This window comes from Dendrobates tinctorius, unplaced genomic scaffold, assembly GCF_039654945.1.
Source record: "Dendrobates tinctorius isolate UK_male_01 unplaced genomic scaffold, ASM3965494v1 ptg000022l, whole genome shotgun sequence".
NCBI classification, from domain to species: Eukaryota; Metazoa; Chordata; class Amphibia; order Anura; family Dendrobatidae; genus Dendrobates; species Dendrobates tinctorius.
In genome coordinates this window covers 14,864,706-14,881,324 of record NW_027361690.1, presented here as the reverse complement: position 1 = coordinate 14,881,324, position 16,619 = coordinate 14,864,706, and positions in this window count along the sequence as shown.

Genomic DNA, 16,619 nt, shown 5'->3' with positions numbered 1-16,619 from the left:
TGCTGTGTGGATAGCAAAGTCTCCTGCTGCCTACACAGTCCTACTACTACTGATTTTTAACCGTGCTCCAATTAGTCCTGTGGCTCCACTGTCTCTCGTATTTCCCCTGTCCTCCAACCCCGCCAGTTACAGCTCCGAAGTGGCGTCTGCACAATCCACACTTTTTCCTGTGTTTCAGGTGTTCAGTCCGGTCAGTTAATCCCCTGATGTGTGTCCGGCAATGTCGCCTGCTCTGTCCACATTCCCATAACTAGTTGAGTGCTTGACCCTGGGCTCCAACATCGCCAGTTGCTGCTCATAACTGACTTTGGCACGGGTACTCCCTCCTGCCCAGCTTGGTTCCAGCCCTGCCTGCTGTTTCCGGGAAGTGTCAATGTCAGTTTGCCACCCCATGTTGCCATGTCGTGTTGCGGTTGGGTTAGCCGAGGCTAGGGTGCCAGCAGTTTAGGTGCTTCCTATGTGGACTGCGGGTTCTGGTAAGAAAGGCTTGTTCCGTAGTGCCAGTAGGACAAGCACCCCCTGTAGGACTGTGTGATTCGGTAACTGCGGCCAGCTTGCGGCATGCCAACTTTGCTTTTCAGGGGTAACTTCAGCTGCCCCTCCGGGTTCCAGCACCGTCAGCTGGTTCTCGGCAGAGCCTTTGGCCTAGGTGCCTCCATCTCGGTATCCGAGTTCCGGCAACGTCTGCTGGTCCTTGGTAGTGCTTTGTAGCACAGGTACCTCCTGCTTAGTAACCGGGTTCCAGCACCATCAGCTGGTCCGCGGTTGTGCCATTGGCTCTTATTCCTTCTGCTGCCCCTCCGGGCGCCAGCACTGTCAGCTGGTCCTCGCTATTTCCATTTGCTCTTGCAGCTTATGCTACCCATCCGGGTTCCAGCACCGTCAGCTGGTTCTCGGCAGAGCCTTTGGCCTAGGTGCCTCCATCTCGGTATCCGAGTTCCGGCAACGTCTGCTGGTCCTTGGTAGTGCTTTGTAGCACAGGTACCTCCTGCTTAGTAACCGTGTTCCAGCACCGTCAGCTGGTCCTCGGTTGTGCCATTGGCTCTTATTCCTTCTGCTGCCCCTCCGGGTGCCAGCACTGTCAGCTGGTCCTCGCTATTTCCATTTGCTCTTGCAGCTTATGCTACCCATCCGGGTTCCAGCACCGTCAGCTGGTTCTCGGCAGAGCCTTTGGCCTAGGTGCCTCCATCTCGGTATCCGAGTTCCGGCAACGTCTGCTGGTCCTTGGTAGTGCTTTGTAGCACAGGTACCTCCTGCTTAGTAACCGTGTTCCAGCACTGTCAGCTGGTCCTCGGTTGTGCCATTGGCTCTTATTCCTTCTGCTGTCCCTCCGGGTGCCAGCACTATCAGCTGGTCCTCGCTATTTCCATTTGCTCTTGCAGCTTATGCTACCCATCCGGGTTCCAGCACCATCAGCTGGTTCTCGGCAGAGCCTTTGGCCTAGGTGCCTCCATCTCGGTATCCGAGTTCCGGCAACGTCTGCTGGTCCTTGGTAGTGCTTTGTAGCACAGGTACCTCCTGCTTAGTAACCGGGTTCCAGCACCGTCAGCTGGTCCTCGGTAGTGCCATTGGCTCTTGTTCCTTCTGCTGCCCCTCCGGGTGCCAGTACCGTCAGCTGGTTCAAGAGGACAAAGAACAGGAAGACAACCACCAAAATGCAGAACAACAAGAGAGAGAAGACAAAGAAGCATAAAAAAACAAAGCAGAAGAACATTAAGCATAAGACTAATACTCTGAGCAAATGATATTATCTTATTTATAAGCAGAAGAAGACTAAGCAGTGTATGGGGGTGAGTCCGTTCCTCCTCATGGTGCCCCTGGAAAAGGCCTGCTGCTGCAGGCCAAACTGAACGCGGACAAATCCTGTTGTAAATCTTTTGTGACAGGCAGAACGGAAGGTATAAACTTCTAACTTTTCTAGATAACAACTACAGGAATGCCTGACACAAATAAGAATATGATGAAGATGAATAGGAAGAAGATGAAGAAGTTGAATATGTAGAATAATAATTGTTGAATAAGAAGAATATGAAGAATGTAAGAAAAGGAAGAAGAAGAAGAATGTAAAAAAGGAAGTAGAAGAATTTAAAAAAAGGAAGAAGAAGAAGAATGTAAAAAAAGGAATAAGAAGAAGAATGTAAAAAAAGGAAGTAGAAGAATGTAAAAAAAGGAAGAAGAAGAATGTAAAAAAAGGAATAAGAAGAAGAAGAAGAAGGTAAAAAAAGGAAGAAGAATAAGAAAGAAGAAGAAAGAAGAAAGAAGAAGAAGACATACATGTCTGGCAAAATATAAATGAGGCTAACATAGTCAATATCTTTGTAACTCCTAACGTCTTTAAAAAAAAAGTTTAATTCCTGCTATTCCATTTGATTGGGCTAAACCTCTATGGCTTTAATGTCTCCTCCACCTCCCACAATACATTCTACATTATTCTTAGTTGTTTTTCTTCATGTAGAATTAACCTACAAGGAAAGAAAGGTTTTTTTTTAATTCCGATACTTTGGCCCCATTGACTTGCATTGGTTCCCGGTATCGGAATCGGCGATACCGATACTTTTTTTTAAGATCGGCCGATCCATTCTGATCCGATATTTTCAAGTATCGGCTGGTATCGCTCAACTCTACCTATTAGGTATCATTTTATATCAATTTTATACTCTACAAGGTATGTGTGAGTGATGTATTATTAGACTTATGTACCTGTTACCCGAGTTCTCACCTATACCTTGTATGCACATTGTTTACAGAGCATATTTTGTTATGATTGCCAGTTTACAACAATTTTGTATATGTTTTTAAGATTGCTCATACTTACGGTCTCTGCCGTCTTTGTTTGATTAATTATATGTTGTATATGGTCCGGGCTTCTCACCAATTCGCCTCATTTGTGTTATTTCTTAATTTTTAACATATACAGTATATACTGTATTTATGGTTTTTATGGTTTGTTCAATAAATTGTGATTTTATGTCTTTACTTGGTCTGTATTTAAAGTAATTTCTCTTTGGTGTTGTAATGGCGGTGTTTTTGCTCCTTATTTCCCCAGCATTACTTTGTCTGTGCTCTTACCCTTTGCTCCTTTCCCCTTAACCAGCTGCTATACTGTTGACTGTTACCTGTATGGATTCTGCTCAGTTCCCTACTTTGCTGCGTAGCCATACATGTGTTGTTGAGTCTTTGCTCCACTGCATGATCATCTGCTTTTGTGGTCTTTGGCTGCTGCTGTGGAAGCTATCCATGGGTTGCTAGGTCCAGGGCCGTTTTTAGGGGGGGGAAGGGGGATGCGATCGCCCGGGGCACCAGGGGGTGCCTGCCTAGTGCCTAGCCTAGCTGTCTGTGTCTGTCTCCCTACAAGCCCAGGCAGGGGGGCGATAACCCCCCTCCCTGAAGTGAAACAGCCAGCAGAAAATAAATAATCATTCACAGTGACAGGCTGGGCTCAGCCAGCAGGGCGCCGCGCACGGAGATAGTGTAAGTAAGTGAGTGACGTCACACGTGACTCACTCCTATAACTCACTTACCTGCTCCTGAGCTCCTCTGCTTCTGCGACTGTCCGAGGAATGCCCCCATGCTCTCACACAGGAAGGATAGTGAGAGACGGACGCTGCCTGATCGCTGCTGTTTGGATCCAGGGACTTTGCTGCTATATCCGTGCCTGGCCCAGATTGAGGTTGGTATTTTGTATTGCGGTATTTTGTGGCATGATCTGGGGTGCTTAGCCTGATGTTTTTGCTTGTAATATCGGGGGGTTGCGTTGTGTTTGCTGGCACTGGCAGTATCTGTGGTGGATGGTGCTTAGCTTAGCCTGCTGTTTTTTTGTGTAATATGGGAGAGGGACGGGTTGTGGTGGCAATATCTGGGGTACTTAGCCTGCTGTCATTGTGTGTAATATTGGGGGGGGGGGAGTTTGGGGGCAATATCTGGGGTGCTTACCCGGCTGCTGTTTGTGTTTGTTATATCGGGGTGGAGGGAAGGATTTTGTGGTAATATCTGTGGTGCGTTTGCAATGAGAATTTTATTGACTATTCCAATTACTGTTACAAGTTGTGAAAGGAGCTTTAGCAAGTTAAAGCTAATAAAAACATACTTGCGTTCTACAATGATGAAAGAAGGATTATCGGCCCTGGCTATTTTAGCGATCGAGAGCGAGTTAATAATAATAATAATAATCTTTATTTATATAGCGCCAACATATTCCGCAGCGCTTTACAGTTGAACAGTTTCAAACACAACAGTCATAAGTAACAACATTAACAATACAATAATTAAAGCGAAATAAGACGACCATGCTCGTGGGAGCTTACAATCTACAATGAGGTGGGGGAGATACAAAGCACAGGTTTGTATTTACAATGATGTATTTACAATGATGGTCCAGTCATCTTCAGGGGGTGGGGGTTAGATGGAGATAGTGAATGGGCTACACACACACAAACATAACATGACTTTGATTACTGAATGTGATAGGCCGCTCTGAACAAATGTGTTTTGATCGAGCGCCTAAAACTATGCAAATTGTGGATGGTCCTAATATCTTGGGGTAGAGCATTCCAGAGAATTGGCGCAGCACGGGAGAAGTCTTGGAGTCGGGAGTGGGAGGTACGGATTAGGGCAGAGGTTAGTCGAAAGTTATTTGCAGAGCGCAGCGGTCGGTTAGGCCGATAGACAGAAATGAGGGAGGAGATGTAAAGGGGTGCCGCACTGTGGAGAGCTTTGTGGGTGAGAACAAGTACTTTGAATTGTACCCTGTAATGAATTGGCAGCCAGTGTAATGACTGGCGAAGAGCGGACGCGTCTGAGTAACTATTAGCCAGATGGACAACCCTGGCTGCTGCATTAAGGATAGACTGGAGAGGGGAGAGTCGAGTGAGAGGGAGGCCAATTAATAGAGCATTACAGTAGTCCATGCGGGAGTGGATCAGGGCGACAGTGAGAGTTTTTGTTGTTTCCATGGTGAGAAAAGGGCGGATTCTAGAGATGTTCTTTAGGTGTAAGCGGCACGAGCGGGCAAGAGATTGTATATGGGAGGTGAAGGAGAGATCGGAGTCAAACATAACACCCAGACAGCGCGCCTGCTGTCGGGGTGTTATTATGGTGCCACCCACAGAGAGGGAAATGTCAGATTTAGGGAGGTTGGTAGATGGTGGGAGCAGAAGAAGTTCAGTTTTGGAGAGGTTGAGTTTCAGATAGAGAGCAGACATGATGTTGGAGACTGCAGACAGACAGTCAGTGGCGTTCTGTAGTACAGCGGAGGTAAGGTCAGGGGATGATGTGTACAGTTGTGTGTCATCAGCATAAAGATGGTACTGAAAGCCAAATCTGCTGATGGTCTGTCCAATTGGGGCCGTGTAGAGAGAGAAGAGAAGGGGGCCAAGGACTGAGCCCTGAGGTACCCCAACATCGAGAGGAAGAGGAGATGAAGTGGAGCCAGAAAACAGAACACCGAAGGAGCGGTCGGAAAGATAGGAGGAGAACCAGGAAAGAGCAGTGTCCTTAGTGACTGGAGCCTAGAGAGTAGGAGAGGATGGGCAACAGTGTCGAAAGCTGCAGAAAGGTCGAGAAGAATGAGCAGAGAGTGGTCACCATTACGTTTTGCTGTCAGAAGGTCATTGGTCACTTTGATGAGTGCAGTTTCTGTCGAATGTAGGGGGCGGAAACCGGACTGTGAAGGGTCTAGGAGGGAGTGAGTGGAGAGGTAACGGGTAAGGCGGGAGTATATCAGGCGCTCCAAGAGTTTAGAGATGAAGGGGAGATTGGAGACTGGTCTGTAGTTGTTTGTGCAGGATGGGTCGAGGGTGGGTTTCTTTAGTAATGGAGTAATGATAGAGTGTTTGAAGGAGGAGGGGAAGATGCCAGAGGAGAGGGAGAGATTAAAGATTGCAGTTAGGTGAGTTGTGACGACTGGAGAGAGAGACTGGAGGAGATGTGAGGGAATGGAGTCGGTTGGGGAGTTGGCAGAGGAAGCCGACTATTCTGCTGCAATAGACCTTTTTGCAGCAGCAAAGTCAAGGAAAGTGAGCCTTTGAACTTTGATGCCTTCGAGGATTGGATTGATGCAAAGTTAAGACACGTGCTTAGCGCACGCGCAAAAAATGGCGTACACCTACTCCAATTCAGCAATAACCTGCGGACGGCGGGCAAGGATGGGGAGGCGGCACACATCGGGAACACCGCCCATGAGACCGGACTGACCTTGTTTTCATCGCCCACCAAAGGGTAGGTGACAGATTCCCTTTAATCATTTTTATGATACAATAATAAAGACATTTAGATAGAACATAATATATTTATTGGAATACAACTTTAGAACACAAAAACTGTAATAAATTATAAATATGTAATACACTATGTAATATTGATTACATATATATTTAGTATATATATATATATATATATATATATATGTATATATATAAAACACTATGTAATAAACTATGTAAGTGGCAAAAAACAGTTTTCAACAAAAACATACTAAATAACATTTGTGCAGTCTATGAATTTGTTCTAAGAAATAGAATTGCCTCCATCAGATCCTCCTTCATAGATTACCTCAAATCTGACCTAATAATTTTAAGGCCAGAGAACAACCTCTCTACACTAACTTGGGTTGGGGGCAAAGCCGTAACCACATGGGCAACATCTCTAACAATTTCCAAGTATAAAGGAATTGCCTCATGCACAGTCAGTTTTGATGAACGGTTGAATTTTTCTTTTTCTTTGAGAGCAAGTGAAACATTTTGCTGAAATATGGTCAATCTGCTTGCTATAGGAGATGGAGTGAAATCTTTTTCCTTGCACCAACGCTTTGCCTGCTCCATGTCATCTAAATAATTGTCAAAGTCAAACTCCTCATCTGATGAGGATGAAGATATGGCAGCAGTAGCACTGTCAGGACCCAAGTCCTCTTGCACCTGGCAGTCCTCCTGTAGACCACTCATCCTAACTGCTACCTCAGTCAGAGCTTCTTTTCCTTTAGTAAGCTGTTGATCATCAAGCAATATACAATGACTTGGGTCCACATAAACAGCTGCCAGAAAAATTTTATTTTCCAATAACTGTGTCTCTCTCCGTTTCATTGAAGCAGAAATGCCATCTGCGATTAAATCTCCTCTTTGGGACAGGCAAAATAGCAAGTTCTTCCACTTCCTTATGAAAATGCCAGGAGTTAAATCCTCAGCTTGTAATTTTTTAGTCACGGTAAAGAGGTGATTAAGCAATTCCTTCAATTCAACCACCTGTGTCCATTGACCTTCATTTAGGGTTACCTGAGGGTTCATCATATCTATAAGAAACGGTTTTAGCCAGGATCAAAGCTAGGGGGGCAGAACCTCATACTGTTCTGCAGAATCTCATACTGCACACCTCAGCTGCTGCAGAACCTTATACTGGCACACCCCTACACTTGAAAATAAAGCCTGCACCTTAAGATGTGGTGAATGCAGTCTATTTATTCCAACTATCAATTGATATTGATGTGTTACTGAAGACGAGCAATGCCTGTCCTGGGCGTCCTTTTGGGCAGCTATGAGGTGTATCTGACTGGTGCTAAAAAAAGAAGGAGTGTTAGTCTGTGTGCTACCCGTCTTTCATTCTTTTTGGTACAGATAAGATATGGATAAACAGATATGGATAATTGGATGGATAGATAGAGCAGATTTCTAATCTGCTTTTGCTATTGAAAACATTATCTATGAGCTCAAAAACCTTTCAGGTGATGCGTTTTTTTAAAAAGCTGATCTGCTTTTGCAGCTGAAAAATGTATCCTCAAAAAACGCAGCAAAAACGTTGTGTGTGAATGTAGCCTTAGATCTGGAATAGAACAGCCATTTATAGGACATTTCATAACTTTCCCAAATTCCTATGAAAAAATATTCAGCACATTCTGCATTGAACTACTGTACCCAATTTATTATATATTTTAGGAGTCGGAGTCGGTCCATTTTATACCAACTCCGACTCCACCAAAATGAGCTCCGACTCTGACTCCACGACTCCGACTCCACAGCCCTGGGTCACTGTCAGTACATGACAACTTCACTAAAACCACGATCAGTACATGAATACAGCATCAGAGCTGCCATCAGTACATGAATTCTGTGAAAAACTTAGAACAGAAATGAATTGTAATGTCAGGTCAGCCCCATATATAATTGTATTTCCTGAACATATACTTCCAAGTATGTGATTAACAGCAATAAGGAGATACTGGAAGTTGTTGTTACCAACCATTATCCGACTTCAGACCATACAGGAACCACAGTACTGTTGAGACATATTCAGCATCACAAATGAATATTTACATCTAGGTACCTGATAGGTGACATCTCCTGTGACTGAAGTAATTCACATACATTTTTTGTCCAAGTAGCATAGACTCCATGATGAGATTTCATGATCACATCTCGCCTCTGCAGACTTCCCTTCTTCTCTAACTTCAACTGCACAGCCTCATATTGTGCCCTTAAAAATAAAAGTGTCTTCCATACTGCATCCCAAATATATAATTGACCCTTACTGTGCTTCATGCACAAAATATCCCCCACACTGCATCTCTCCATAATGTTTCATTCACACTGTCCACTCTCCGTATTATAGCCCCCACTGACCTATTCTAAAATATCCTCCCCACTGCCCTTCGCTATAATATCCCACCACACTGCCCCTCTCCTTAATGTCCACTACACCCTGTCCCTTTCCATGACATCCTCCTACATACTGCTTTTCTCAATAGTGTTCTCCCACAAAATGCAGATCTCCAAAATTTTTCACACATACGCTGCCTCTTTTCAAAATATCCAGCCAACTGGCCTATTCCATAGCTCTTCCACATTGCCTCTCTGCATAAATTTCCCCCACCCTCACTATACTATGCCTCCTTTCAAAACCCTCCCTAATTGCCCCATAATGGTCCCCATTGCCCCATTTTGTGTCCTCATAGTATCACAACTTTGCTCTCCCTCAGTTCCTTCATCTAAAATAATAGTAGATTTAAGCTTTAGCTCCTTTATATTAGTGCTTACTAGTGTCCGATGCTTCAGCGGCACCATTAGCAGTGTGGTGACATCTGCAGTGTGCTGACCTTTTGTGGCTCTGATTGGCTGCCGAAATGACGTCATCATGATGCGCTGTCTGTGCGCATCATGATGCGCCGTCAGTTCGGGCCTTCGGGGGGGCTGTGCTGACAGTAGTAGTCCCATCATCCGGCTAATGTGTTGAATGTAAAAAAAAAAAAATTACATGCTACATACATGCTACATACATGCTACATATATACAACATGCATACTACATGTGGGAATTTCCCACGCAGCAATGGCATAAAGTGAGACTAGGGACTTTTTTTTTTTAAAGTCGTGGAGGAATACAGTGCGGAAGGATACCTACCTTCCGTCATTGTATTCCTGGAGCTGGTAGAGAACGGTAGCATCAGCTGATGCTGCTGTTCTCCACGCAAGATGGACGTGGGACCCTCGTGGACTTCTGCGGATCGGGGTAAGTATATTGGTGTTTTTTTATTTTGATATTTATCCCTCAGGTGACAATGGCTTCGGGGATCAAAGTGACAAGTGACGGTGAGTATGTACTCTATGTTATATGTACTGTATGTCTATATGTATGTATTGTATGTAGTATATATGTATGTTGCATGCATGTAGTATATATGCAGTATATATGTAGTATGCATGTTGCATGCATGTGGTATGTATGTAGCATGTATGTAGTATGTATGTAGTATGTATGTTGCATGTATGTAGCATGTATGTAGTATGTATGTTGCATGTATGTAGCATGTAGTGTGTATGTATGTAGCATGTATGTAGTATGCATGTTGCATGTATGTAGCATGTAGTGTGTATGTTGCATGTATGTTACATGTAGTATATATAGTATATATGTAGTATGCATGTTGCATGCATGTAGTATATATGTTGTATGTATGTTGCATGCATGTAGTATATATGTATTATGTATGTAGTATGTATGTAGCATGTATGTAGTATGCATGTTGCATTTAGTATATATGTAGTATGTATGTTACATGTAGTATACTGTATATAGTATATATGTAGTATGCATGTTGCATGCATGTAGTATATATGTAGTATGTATGTTGCATGCATGTAGTATATATGTATTATGTATGTAGTATGTATGTAGCATGTATGTAGTATGTAGCATGCATGTAGTATGTAGCATGTATGTAGTATGTATGTTACATGTAGTATATATGTAGTATGTATGTTACATGTAGTATATATGTAGTATGTATGTTGCATGCATGTAGTATATATGTAGTATGTATGTAGCATGTATGTAGTATGTAGCATGTATGTAGCATGCATGTAGTATGTAGCATGTATGTAGTATGTATGTTACATGTAGTATATATGTAGTATGCATGTTGTATGTATGTAGCATGTATGTAGCATGTATGTAGCATGTAATTTTTTTTTTTTTACATTCAACACATTAGCCGGATGATGGGACTACTACGGTCCCATCATTGGCTAATGTGTCAATCACTGTCATGGTAGCAGGCATCGCCCGATGGGACTTGTAGTCCCATCGGACGATGCCTGCACAGACCACCGGAGCCTGCACAGACCACCGGCAGGCCGGCACAGACCACCGGCAGGGCGGCACAGCTCCCCGGCAGGCCGGCACAGACCCCCGAAGCCTGCACAGACCCCCCGGCAGGCCGGCACAGCTCCCCGGCAGGCCGGCACAGACCATCGGAGCCTGCACAGACCCCCCCGGCAGGCCGGCACAGCCCCCCGAAAGGCCCGTACAGACCCCAGAGAGGCTGTACAAGGCAAAAATATGGTTTTTCTTATTCCGATACCGGAAGTCCCATAGACTTGAATGGGACTTCCGGTATCGGAATCGGCGATACCCGATATTTTTTTTAGATCGGCCGATACCATCCGATCCGATACTTTTAAGTATCGGACGGTATCGCTCAACACTACTAATATATAAAGCTCAATGTGGGTGTGTATGTATGTGTGTGTGTGTGTGTATGTCCGGTATTGGCATCCGCACCGTCGCAGCTGCAGCCACAAAATTTGGCACAGTCACACGTCTGGACCCCGAGAGCGTCATAGGCTATGTTGTGAGGCAAAATTTTAACTCCCGCGCGTTCCAATTCAACAAACAATTTTGCCCCTATCTACATAATGGGGAAAAAGTGCATGTATGTATTGGCATCTGCACCGTCGTAGCTACAGCCACAAAATTTGGCAAAGTCACACGTCTGGACCCCTAGAGCATCATAGGCTATGTTGTGAGGCGAAATTTTAACCCCACGCTTTCCAATTCACCAAACAATTTTGCCCCTATCTACATAATGGGGAAAAAGTGTATGTATTGGCATCTGCACCGTCATAGCTACAGCCACAAAATTTTGCACAGTCACACATCTGGACCCCGAGAGCGTTATAGGCTATGTTTTGAGGTGAAATTTTAACCCCACGCGTTCCAATTCACCAAGCAATTTTGCCCCTATCTACATACTGGGGAAAAAGTGAAAGGAAAAGTGTTGGAGGCAAATTGACAGCTGCCAGATGTGAACAATGGGGACTTAAAGAATGAGAGCGATGGCGCCAAAGAGTATATACCATACAGCTGCTAAGGTGGGGCCCTGACATGGGATACTCACCACACATGGAGATATGAACACACACACAAAATGCTCCACACACTACCACGTGCTTCAACACATATACCACCCTCAGCACACATTTCACCACTAGAGTTGAGCGATACCGTCCGATACTTCAAAGTATCGGATCGGAATGGATCGGCCGATCTTAAAAAAAGTATCGGTATCGCCGATTCCGAAACCGGAAGTCCCATTCAAGTCTATGGGAGTTCCGGTATCGGAATAAGAAAAACCCTGTTTTTGCCTTGTACAGCCTCTCTGGGGTCTGTACGGGCCTTTCGGGGGGCTGTGCCGGCCTGCCAAGGGGTCTGTGCAGGCTCCGGTGGTCTGTGCCGGCCTGCCGGGGGGCTGTGCCGGCCTGCCGGTGGTCTGTGCAGGCTCCGGTGGGCTGTGCCGGCCTGCCGGGGGGCTGTGCCGGCCTGCCGGTGGTCTGTGCAGGCTTCGGGGGTCTGTGCAGGCATCGTCCGATGGGACTACAAGTCCCATCGGGCGATGCCCGCTACCATGACAGTGATTGACACATTAGCCAATGATGGGACAGTAGTAGTCCCATCATCCGGCTAATGTGTTGAATGTAAAAAAAAAATAAAAAAATTACATGCTACATACATGCTACATACATACAACATGCATACTACATACATGCTACATTCATACTACATACTACATACATGCTACATTCATACTACATATATACTACATGCAACATACATACTACATATATACTACATGCATGCAAAATGCATACTACATATATACTACATGCTACATACATACTACATATATGCTACATACATACTACATGCATGCTACATACATACTGCATGCTACATACATACTACATGCTACATACATACCACATATATACTACATACATACTACATGCATGCTACATGCTACATACATACCACATACATACTACATACATACTACATACATACTACATGCATGCTACATGCATGCTACATGCTACATACATAACACATATATACTACATGCATGCTACATACATACTACATGCTACATACATACCACATACATACTACATACATACTACATACATACTACATGCATGCTACATACATACTACATGCTACATACATACTACATATATACTACATGCATGCTACATTCATACTACATGCTACATACATACTACATACATACTACATGCATGCTACATACATACTACATACATACTACATGCATGCTACATACATACTACATGCTACATACATACCACATACATACTACATATATACTACATGCATGCTACATACATACTGCATGCTACATGCATGCTACATACATGCTACATACATACTACATGCTACATACATACCACATATATACTACATACATACTACATACAATACATTCATACAATACATACATAGACATACAGTACATATAACATAGAGTAACATACTTACCAATACTTGTCACATTGTTCCCCGAAGCCATTGTCTTTTACGGAATAAATATTAACATAACAAACCACAAAAATACTCACCCACGATCCGAAGCAGTCCACGAGTGTGTCCCACGAAGATCTTGGGTAGAGAACTGCAGCATCAGCTGATGCTGCCGTTCTCTACGGGCTGCAGGAATCCAATGACGGAAGGTAGGTATCCTTCCGCACTGTATTCCTCCGCCACTTAAAAAAAAAAAAGTCCCTAGTCTCACTTTATGCCATTGCTGTGTGGGAATTTCCCACGCAGCAATGGCATAAAGTGAGACTAGGGACTTTTTTTTTTTTAAGTGGCGGAGGAATACAGTGCGGAAGGATACCTACCTTCCGTCATTGGATTCCTGCAGCCCGTAGAGAACGGCAGCATCAGCTGATGCTGCAGTTCTCTACCCAAGATCGTCGTGGGACACACTCGTGGACTGCTTAGGATCGTGGGTGAGTATTTTTGTGGTTTGTTATGTTAATATTTATTCCGTAAAAGACAATGGCTTCGGGGAACAATGTGACAAGTATTGGTAAGTATGTTACTCTATGTTATATGTACTGTATGTCTATGTATGTATTGTATGAATGTATTGTATGTAGTATCATAGAATCATAGAATCATAGAATCGTAGAGTTGGAAGGGACCTCCTGGGCCATCTGGTCCAACCCCCTGCTCAAAGCAGGATTCGCTAAATCATCCCAGTCAGATGTCTGTCCAGCCTCTGTTTGAAGACTTCCATTGAAGGAGAACTCACCACTTCTCGTGGCAGCCTGTTCCACTCATTGATCACTCTAACTGTCAAAAAGTTTTTTCTAATATCTAATCTGTGTCTCCTCCCCTTCAGTTTCATCCCATTGCTTCTAGTCTTTCCTTGTGCAAATGAGAATAAAGTTGATCCTTCTACAATGTGACAGCCCTTTAGATATTTGTAGACAGCTATTAAGTCTCCTCTCAGTCTTCTCTTTTGCAAACTAAACATTCCCAAATCCTGCAACCTTTCCTCATAAGACAGGGTTTGCAGACCGGTCACCATTCTGGTCGCTCTTTTCTGAACTTGCTCCAGTTTGTTGATGTCTTTTTTAAAATGTGGTGCCCAAAACTGGACACAATATTCCAGATGAGGTCTGACCAAAGAGGAGTAGAGGGAAATAATGACTTCACGTGATCTAGACTGTATGCTTCTGTTAATACATCCTAGAATTGCATTTGCCTTTTTTGCTGCTGCATCACACTGTTGACTCATATTCAGTCTGTGATCTATTAGTATACCCAAGTCTTTTTCACATGTGCTGTCACTTAGCCCTATTCCTCCCATTCTGTATATGCTTTTTTCATTTTTATTGCCCAGATGTAGTACTTTGCATTTCTCCCTGTTAAAAATCATTCTGTTAGTTGCTGCCCACTTCTCCAGTTTATTTAAATCTTTTTGAATCCTCTCTCTCTCTTCTCTAGTATTAGCTATCCCTCCTAGCTTTGTGTCATCAGCAAATTTAATCAGATTACCCTCAATTCCTTCATCTAAATCATTGATAAAGATGTTGAACAATACAGGGCCCAGGACAGAGCCCTGTGGTACCCCACTTGAGACATTCTTCCAACTGGATGTGCAGCCATTTACGACCACTCTTTGGGTCCGATCACTAAGCCAGTTATGAATCCACCTAACAGTTGCCTTGTCCATTCCATACTTAGTCATTTTTTCAATAAGGATTTTATGAGAGACTTTGTCAAATGCTTTGCTGAAGTCAAGATATACTATATCTACAGCATTTCCTTGATCCACCCAATCAGTGATACCGTCATAGAAGGAAATTAAGTTAGTCTGACATGACTTATTAGTTACAAACCCATGCTGACTCTGTTTAATCACTTCATTCTTATCCAGGTATTGACATACATGTTGTTTAATAATTTGTTCAAAGATCTTTCCTGGTATAGAAGTCAGACTCACCGGCCTATAGTTGCCTGGGTCCACCTTCTTCCCCTTTTTGAAGATAGGAACAACATTTGCTCTTCTCCAGTCTTCTGGCACTTCTCCTGTTCTCCAAGAATTTTCAAAGATTATGGAGAGGGGTTCAAAAATTTCTTCTGCTATCTCCTTCAGTACTCTGGGGTGTAATTCATCTGGTCCTGGAGACTTGAATTCATTTAGGTTAGCCAAGTGTTTCCTTACTATCTTTCTGTTTATAGATATCCTGGATTCTTCTATTCCCTTAATAGGACAGTGAATAACAGTTGATGTTACATTTCCTTTCTCAGAGAAAACAGATGCAAAATAGGAATTTAAAAGTTCAGCCTTCTCAACATCCTGTCTTACCATTTCATCATTTTCATCCTGTAAAAATCCTATAGCATCTTTGACTTTTCTTTTACTTTTGACATATCCCCAAAATCCTTTATTATTGCTTTTGACATCTCTTGCAAGCCTCAATTCATTTTCAGCTTTAGATAATCTGATTTGTGCCCTGCAAGTTCTGCAAACAGCATTATATTCTTCTTTAGATATGCCTCCCTCTTTCCATTTTATAAACATTTTTTTCTTCCTTTTTAGCAAGTGCTTAAGTTCTGTGTTCATCCATCCTGGTTTCCTTAAATGCTTCCTATTCTTCCCTCTTTTTGGAATTGTTAACAACTGTGCTTTGAGAATTTCATTTTTCAAGATTTCCCATCCTTCCTGGACATTTTTGTCTTTAAGGATATCCAGCCATTGGTATTGGTAGTATGTATGTAGTATATATGTGGTATGTATGTAGCATGTAGTATGTATGTAGTATGTATGTAGCATGCATGTAGCATGCAGTATGTATGTAGCATGCATGTAATATATATGTAGTATGTATGTAGCATGTAGCATGTAGTATGTATGTAGTATGTATGTGGTATGTATGTAGCATGTAGTATGTATGTAGCATGCATGTAGTATGTATGTAGTATGTATGTAGTATATATGTAGTATGTATGTAGCATGTAGTATGTATGTAGCATGCATGTAGTATATATGTAGTATGTATGTAGCATGTAGTATGTATGTAGCATGCATGTAGTATGTATGTAGTATGTATGTAGTATGTATGTGGTATGTATGTAGCATGTAGTATGTATGTAACATGCATGTAGTATATATGTGTTATGTATGTAGCATGCATGTAGTATGTATGTAGTATGTATGTAGTATGTATGTGGTATGTATGTAGCATGCATGTAGTATGTATGTAGTATATATGTGGTATGTATGTAGTATGTATGTAGTATGTATATAGTATGTATGTAGCATGCAGTATGTATGTAGCATGTATGTAGTATGTATGTAGTATGTATGTAGTATATATGTAGTATGTATGTAGCATGTAGTATGTATGTAGCATGCATGTAGTATATATGTAGTATGTATGTAGCATGTAGTATGTATGTAGCATGCATGTAGTATGTATGTAGTATGTATGTAGTATATATGTAGTATGTATGTAGCATGTAGTATGTATGTAGCATGCATGTAGTATA